This window comes from Zootoca vivipara, chromosome 3 (genome assembly GCF_963506605.1).
Source record: "Zootoca vivipara chromosome 3, rZooViv1.1, whole genome shotgun sequence".
NCBI classification, from domain to species: Eukaryota; Metazoa; Chordata; class Lepidosauria; order Squamata; family Lacertidae; genus Zootoca; species Zootoca vivipara.
This window is the reverse complement of record NC_083278.1, coordinates 117,672,507-117,681,562: the sequence shown is the minus strand read 5'-3', so window position 1 is coordinate 117,681,562 and position 9,056 is coordinate 117,672,507.

Sequence of the window (9,056 nt, the reverse complement as noted above, 5' to 3'; positions counted from 1 at the left end):
GCGGAAGCGCGAAGCGGCTGGGCTCAGGGCGATGGTGGGTGGCGGAAGCGAGAGGCGGCTGGGCTCCGGGTGATGGCGGGCAGCGGAAGCACGAGGCAGCCAGGACTTTCGTCTTGCGAAGTTTTCTATGGCATGGCCATAGAAAACTTCATCTTCTGAGTCTGCCAAAAAATCGCAAAACGTTGTCGTCTTGTGATTATTTCGTGCTGCGAGGCGTTCGTCTAGCGAGGTACCACTGCATCTTGATTGCTGTTCCCAGCTTGTCAATATCCTTCCTAAACGGTGGTGCCCAGAACTAGACACAGGACTCCAGTTACCCCACTACCAGTAATAATTAGATCCCTTGGGACGGGGGTAGCGCTGTGGTCTAAACCACTGAGCCTCTTGGGCTTGCCAATCAGAAAGTCGACAGTACGAATCCCCATGACGGAGTGAGCTCCCATTGCTCTGTCACAGCTCCTCCCAACCTAGCTGTTCGAAAGCATGCCAGTGCAAGTAGATAAATAGGTACTGTTGTGGCGGGAAGGTAAACAGCATTTCCGTGCGCTCTGGTTTCCATCACAGTGTCCCGTTGCACCAAAGGCGGTTTAGTCCTGCTGGCCACATGACCCGGAAAGTTGCCTGTGGACAAACGTCGGCTCCCTCGGCCTGAAAGCGAGATGAGCGCTGCAACTCCATAGTCGCCTTTGACTGGACTTAACCATCCAGGGGTCCTTTACCTTTACTTTTTACTAATTAAATGACCAGTTCTGTCCCATCCATGCATTCAAAACTACTGCAACAGCCAAGGGAGAGTCTTCCAGTATCAAACTATCCTCTGTCTAGACAGACACCTGCCTTTCTCTGCCTCTAGAGAGGAAGGTCTTCAAAATTAATTGAAAAAGATGTTTAAATCAGTCTTTCCCACATACAAAAATATTGAAGCATTTCTTTGGGGAATAGGGGCAGAGGTCCCCCCCCCAAAGTCGGTTAAATTGTTTATGGATGCTACCAGCCAGAAATATTGCATGTACAGAAATCAAAAGCCGTTCCAACGAAAGAGGAGTAGACTTCAAAGCTATTGGACTATGTGGAGATGGTGAAATTGATGGCGAAAAGAAGAGACCCAAAGGACGAAATGTTTGTGGGTGAGTGGAGACCCTTTTCAGATTATCTGAAAAAGTATTATAGGCAAATGAAATCGCAGGCAAGGCTGGAAATATAAGCAAAGGAATGTGAATGATAAAGGAATGTAATGTAGTATATATGTTATAGAAATAAGTATTAAAAGGTTTTTAAGAATTGCTAGATGGTTCCGTCCAGTCAAATTCGTCTATGGGGTGTGGCACTCATCTCCGCTTTCATGCCGAGGGAGTCAGAAATAAGGATTATATTTAAGGCCGTCGATAAAAGGTTTTGCACAGAAACATCATGGAAGTAAGGATGGGAAGTTGAAATGCTAAGGGAATATTGTATGGAAACTGAAGAGAGTTTGTTAAATTGTATAAAAATCAATTATAAAATTATGAGACTGATTAATTTTTCAGGTATCCAGTAGAAATCCCATTCATTTTTATTTTTAAAGATAAATTAATAACTCATCAAAGAGGGGGCGTTTGCCCTTCTTTGCACAAAAGGTCCAGACGTGTGGACCTGGCACATATATCCCTTTTGGAAATTGGAAGCGGAAAAAAAGGGGGCCAGGCCTCCAAAGAGATGTGCCATTTCAGAAACACACAGAGGTTCTGCCGCCGCGTCCTTGTACTGCACACAGCGGGGCATCGTGACATTTCCTTATCTTCAAGGCCGCTCTATCCCTGAGCAAATCATGTTTGTTTTATTTATTTATTTTCCCTGAGAGTGAGATGCCGAGAACCAAGCGAGATAAAAGGAGGAGGATGTTGCAAGGGGGGGGGGAGAGGAGGAGGGGGCTTCATGATAGGGCCGGATTCCGCCGCTTCGGGTTAGCTAATAAATCCAGGGTGCCATCCACGGAGCATGATGCCCTTTCGTGCTGCCTCTTATCTGACGGATGGCGACACTCCTTAATTAGCGGGGGGGGGCACCAGAGCCCTTTCTATTAGCCCGACAACTCTGCTGCTGCAGGGGACCAAAAAAAAATCTACCCACTGACATTTGTCTCCCAAGTCTTTTGCAATATGATCGGTGGCCTGGTTTAATAAGACGCCTCCTTTGTTAGCAAAACCAGGGCCATCAAAGAGAGATGGCATGGGCTAGTTCTCCAGGTGGCATCGCCTTCAACAAAGCAGTGGTATGAACAGATTCTCAAAGTTCAGAATCTCTCTCTTTCTGCCAACTTGGGGGGGGGGAGAGCTGGATCACTCTGTCACTCACACCTGTGTGTGCCTGAAGTCTTTAAAGGAGTCAGGGGATATCACCTGACCTAGGCTATGGGTCAGGTGTAGAATATACTTCTGTGGGTGCAGTTCCTTCCTTTGTCCAGAGTTTGGCGGCAGCGCTGAATTCCTACCTCTCATCCCCTAGGTTACCTGTCCAAGACCTGCAGTGGGCTTCAGACTAAGGACAGCCAATGTAGCAACCGCCATAATCCCAGATCATTGGGCATGTGGGAAGGCTGACTGTCCTCACTGTTCTTTCTTCTTCTTTGGCGATCCCTCGTAGCCGAGTAAGATTGTCTTCCATGAACAAGGTCTTAACAGTGTGTCCATAAGTGACTGTGGAGGCCAATTCTGGATCCACACGTCCTTCCACAGTGGGGACATAGATTTCTGGGTGGGAGTTGATCATGGTGAGGGTTTGCCAAGCGTGCCTTCCTCTTAGCACGTTTCTCCCTTGCATCCTGAGTTTGAGTGTCCTCAAAGCCCGTGACACCTTTGGTAGAAGCTGTTCTCCAACTGGAGCGCTCACAGGCCAGTGTTTCCCAATTGTTGGTGTTTATACTACTGTACATTCTTTTAGATTTGCCTTGAGTCTTTAAACCTCTAAACCTTTAAACCTCTTTTGTTGACCATTACGCTTGGTTACGCATTACGCTTTCTACTTCCCCTCCCTGAATCCCAAAATGGTTTTAGACCTTCTAGGCAGAAAGTAGACATAGAATCATAGAATCATAGAGTTGGAAGAGACCACAAGGGCCATCCAGTCCAACCCCCTGCCAAGCAGGAAACCCCATCACAGCATTCTTGACATATGCCTGTCAAGCCTCTGCTTAAAGACCTCCAAAGAAGGAGACTCTACCACACTCCTTGGTAGCAAATTCCACTGCCGAACAGCTCTTACTGTCAGGATTGTCACTGTCCAGGTCTGTCCTTGCTGTACCAGACGAGGCACATGACAACTTTGTGAGGTTTTCTAAAACCATTTAGCCAACGAATGCAAGATTTTATTTCATGATTATCTCAAGGCTAATCCACCACAATGGGAAGGCAACGCGTCTTGTAAATAAGAACAGGAAAAGAGCCCGGTGGCTCAGGCCAGAGGCCCACCTGGCTCAGCATCCTGGGCTCACAGTGGACAACCAGAGCACCACAGCAACTCTCCCCTCCTGCAGTTTGCAGCAGCTGGTATTCAGAGGCTAGCCATTGGGGCAGTCGTCGTGTGGAGGTTTGCACAGCCATCTCTAGGTAAAAAAAGGTAAAAGGTAAAGGACCCCTGGATGGTTAAGTCCAGTCAAAGGGGACTATGGGGTTGTGGTGCTCGTCTCGCTTTCAGGCCGAGGGAGCCGGCGTTTGTTCACAGACAGCTTTCCGGGTCATGTCGCCAGCAAAACTAAACTGTTTCTGGTGCAATGGGACACTGTGACAGAAGCCACAGAGGTACCTGTTTATCTACTTGCACTGATGTGCTTTTGAACTGGTAGGTTACTACAATTAATCCAGAATGCAGCAGCTAGACTGGTGACTGGGAGCGGCCACTGAGACCACATAACACCAGTCTTGAAAGACCTACATTGGCTCCCAGTACATTTCCGAGCACAATTCAAAGTGTTGGTGTTGAGCTTTAAAGCCCTAAACGGCCTCGGTCCAGTATACCTGAAGGAGCGTCTCCTTCCCCATCGTTCTGCCCAGACACTGAGGTCCAGCTCCGAGGGCCTTCTGGCGGTTCCCTCATTGCGAGAAGTGAGGTTACAGGGAACCAGGCAGTGGGCCTTCTCGGTAGTGGCACCCACCCTGTGAAACGCCCTCCCATCAGATGTCAAAGAGAAAAACAACTACCAGATTTTTAGAAGACATCTGAAGGCAGCCCTATTTAGGGACCTTTTAATGTTTAATACATTATTGTATTTTAATATTATGTTGGAAGCCGCCCAGGGTGGCTGGGGAAACCCAGCCAGATGGGTGGGGTATAAATATATTATTATTATTATTATTATTATTATTATTATTATTATTATTATTATTACTAGTAGTAGTAGTAGTAGTATTACTGTTATCATTATTATTAGGAGCTGGGACAGAGCAACGGGAGCTCACCCCGTCGCGGGGATTTGAACCGCTGACCTTCTGATCGGCAAGCCAAAGAGGCTCAGTGGTTTAGACCACAGCGCCACCCGCATCCCATCTCTTGATAGTACTTAGTGTTATAGAGTTGTATACAAACTTAATAAACAAACAAAACAAAATTAATGAAATTAACTAACTGTGTTTCCGCGCGCTGCTCTGGTTTCAGTGTTCCGTTGTGCCAGAAGCGGCTTAGTCATGCTGGCCACATGACCCGGAAAAACTGTCTGTGGACAAACATCGGCTCCCTCGGCCAGTAAAGCGAGATGAGCGGCGCAACCCCCGAGTCGTTCGTGACTGGACTTAACTGTCAGGGATCCTTTTACCTTTACCTTAAATATATACTCTTATGAAACTGCAGGTTATTACAACAATGTTGCTAATGTTTTCATCTGTTTGCAATTGTAAATATTCAGTAAAACATTTCCATTCTTACATTAAAATTTTTGTTATCTTGATTTCTTATTCTTCCGGTAAATTTTGCCATTTCTGCATATTCCATAAGTTTTTGTATCTATTCTTCCTTTGCTGGGACTTCTGCTTCTTTCACTTTGGGGCAAAAAGCGCCCAAGAGATTCTGCTCTCCTTGATGTCTTTGGGCTGCCCTCGCTTCAAGCCATAGCTGTCAAGTTCTCCCTTTTTTAAAGGGAAATTCCCTTATGCTGAATAGGCTTCCTCACGAGAAAAGGGAAAACTTGACAGCTATGCTTCAAGACAAGTCTGACATCTGAGGACTGTAGGAATATTCAGCAGCAGTCATGGCCCTCCCCAAATATATGCAAGTTGCTTACTTTGCATTGATTCAATCAATCAGTATCTCGTGCTTCTAATTGTCATTTGCATTCAAAACTCGCAGCCATCAGATCACTGACATCACTGTGCATTGGCAATCACTTGGTTGCGATCGCAACTGCCTCCTCAAAATTCCCATGTATTCTCATGCAAATTTGCATTTGCAGCCTGCGCCATGCATTATTCAGCTGCATAAAAATGCATCGCATTTTCATGCTCCTGACCTAAACCGATAATGGCAGGCCTGTCCGCTGTACCTGTTGAGCAGACACAATGGCCTTACAGATGCTGAGCACCAATCTTGCCTATTAGTCCAAGGTGATTGGTGGTGTCTCATCAATGAGGGCGAATGACAGAATACAGGCTCCTGGGAGCTGGGATTCTATCCAAAAACTTTGGAATGAGACACTCAGCATAGTTTGGAGAAGTTCATATTGCTGAAGCAGAGTGGGGGGTGGGGAAAGAGGGAGCAAAAGGTGATTAAATTGGGTCACAAGAGCTAAGAGTTTTCTAGCTAGAGTTGATTGGAAAGTAGATGGAACCTTGGAGGATGCTTAATATAATATAATATAATATAATATAATATAATATAATATAATATAATATAATATAATATAATATAATATAATATAATATAATGGGTCTCCTTCATGGATCACTGAGGAAGAGTGGAGGACAAGTACAAGTAGATTCAAAGCTGATGAAGCGGCTGGGCCAAAGCCGAAAGGTCGCTCAGTTGCGGATATGCCTGGAAGCGAAAGGAAAGACTGAACGACTAAACAACAACAAAATATAATGGGTATAATAAAAGGAGAATTCCCTGGATGGCAAGATCCAGGTTTGGGGCAAGAACTCTTTGGTGAGAGAACCCCAGCAGAAATTTACAATCGCAAAATAGGCATCAAAGTAAAGCAAGGAAATATACTGTAAAACCTTTAAAATATCCCCTTCTAGGTAAAGGTAAAGGGGCCCCTGACCATGAGGTCCAGTCGTGTCCGACTCTGAGGTTGCGGCACTCATCTCGCTCATAGGCTGAGGGAGCCGGCATTTGTCCGCAGACAGCTTCCGGGTCATGTGGCCAGCATGACAAAGCTGCTTCTGGCGAACCAGAGCAGCGCACGGAAACGCCGTTTACCTTCCCGCCGGAGCGGTCCCTATTTATCTACTTGCACTTTGATGTACTTTCAAACTGCTAGGTTGACAGGAGCAGCGACTGAGCAATGGGAGCTCACCCCGTTGCAGGGATTCGAACCACCGACCTTCTGATCAGCAAGCCCTAGACTCTGTGGTTTAACCCACAGCGCCACCTGGGTCCCATCCCCTTCTAAGTTGCTTCCAAAGTTCCCTACTCTCCTTAGCATAGAAAAATACCACTCGTTTGGTGAGTTGAACATGCTTTCTTTACAAACTCTTCAAAGGTCAGATTCATGTGCTTTTCCATACAGCAGTCAGAAAACACAGACCATAAAACTTAGGTTCCAAAGTGGTGAGTGTATCTAAATTATTTGTATGGTAGGACAGCCTACTCTATGGCCTTAACCCCTTTCATGCATTAATGAGGCTTAAGCATGTATGAGGCTGCTTATCCCGCAGCTTCTGAACCCCAGTTGCTGGAAACCACAGGAGTGGAAGAGGACTCTTGAGCTCCAATGCTGCTTGAGAGCTTCCCATTGAGGCATCTGGTTGGCCACTGTGAGAACAGGATGCTGGACTAGATGGGCTGTTGCCCGGCCTGCTCCAACAGGCTCTTCTCATGTTCCTACGCTTGTTAAGCCACTTGTAGTCCCTTTGCATTTCCCAGTAAGACTCCTGTAAGCACTTGGGGGGCTGTAAGTCCTTGGGGGGCGGGCAGGGGCCTGCCTTGTTCTGCCTAAGGAGGACTGCCAGTGAGCTGTGTGCATAAAACAGAGGGCCACACACACACACACACATACAGAGCCAGGGCCAGTGCTAGGGTTTTTTGGTGCCCTAGGCGAGATCACCTTCTGGTGCACCCCCCCCCCCGGCCAATCATATTTCAAACATGAGTGAAATATGGTCTGAGTGAGCGGGGGGGGGGGGAAGGAATATGAAATATGGTCTGAGTGAGTGGGGGAGAAGGAAGGAGAGAGCAAGAAGAGGACCGAGGGCCCCGCAGAGCCTCGGGGTGGCCGCCAAGAGCTACGGCGAGGCTCCCGTCCCTCGCCCGGTGGCCGGGAGGCGGCGGCTCTGAGGCGCCCTCCGCTTCACAGCTGGGGCAGGAGAAGAGGGGAGGAACTCCCGCCAGCCAGAGCCCAAACTTTCCCCGGCATGTGTCCTTGGGCGAGGCATGCGACCAGCAGCAGGAGCGCGGAGGAGAAGAGAGCCGCCCGCTCACCCTGGACCCGCCGGCGCCCGCTCTCGCCCCTGACAGCAGCATGAGCCGGTGGCGCTGCGCGGCCAAGGAGAGGCAGCCAGGGAAGGGCTGCACGCTGCGCCTCTCTCTGCTCTCCGCCACCCTCCTCCTCTGCCTGCTGCAACTGGGGCTCCGGCGCTCCTGGCTGGGACGCCGCCGAGCCCGAGCCCGCCAAGGAGGCGCGCAAGCCGCCTCTCCTGCCGTGGCAGGTGGTGGGTGGCGGGGGCAGGCCGGGGGCAGGCTAGCCAGCGCCCCCTCCATTTCGGCGCCCTAGGCGGCTGCCTAGTTCGCCTAAATGGACGCACCCGCCCTGTACAGAGCTACAAAATTAATCATCACAAAGTCTGGTCTGTAGCTAGATTCGCCTTCTCTTCTCCAGAGTCTCCTGTGAGCAGTATATTTTGATGACTAGCAGTAAATTCTTTTAAAAGGAAAATACTCAAATGTGCCCAGAAGCGTTTTGGGGAATTTATGGGGACTCTGAACCAGTGCAGGCAATAGTTAACTTATTGGCTGCCGCAATGGCTATGTTAACCATTCTGTGATTAACAGGATAATTATCTTAGCTGAACTTTGGCCTGCAGCTGGAGAAAGGGGACAAAAATGCATTCCCCTGCCTGCTTCTTAAGAGTCTGGGATTTAAGACTTGGGGAGGGGATGCCCGCCCCAACGATACAGACACTACTATTTATTTATTTGAAATACCATTCTGGTGCTATTCATTCCCCCAAGTCCCATGGTGCTTTGCACCAGTTAGAACAGCAATAAAAGCGACAGTAAGGGGGCAAGGCTGCAAACAACAGGAGAAAGAGCAGTGGTTGCTTCCAAGAAGCCAGACGAAACTTCTCTTCTGCAGAAAGCGGGCAGGAGGTGATTAAATGTTAGGAACGAAGCACCTTTAGGAAAAGGTCTGCTCCGATCGGCTAAAATGGGAAAGGGTGTGGCTCAGAGGAGAGCATTTGCCTTGCACTCAGAAGGTCCCGGGTTCAAACCATGACATCGCCAATTTATTGTTGTTTAGTCATGTCCGACTCTTTATGACGCCATGGACCATAGCACGCCAGGCACTCCTGTCTTGCACTGCCTCCCGCAGTTTGGTCAAACTCATGTTGGTGGCTTCGAGAACACTGTCCAACCATCTCGTCCTCTGTCGTCCCCTTCTCCTTGTGCCCTCCATCTTTCCCAACATCAGGATCTTTTCCAGGGAGTCTTCTCTTCTCATGAGGTGGCCAAAGTATTGGAGCCTCAGCTTCACGATCTGTCCTTCCAGTGAGCACTCAGAGCTGATTTCCTTAAGAATGGATAGGTTTGATCTTCTTGCAGTCCATGGGACTCTCAAGAGTCTCCTCCAGCACCAAAATTCAAAAGCATCAATTATTCGGCGATCAGCCTTCTTTATGGTCCAGCTCTCACTTCCATACATCACTACT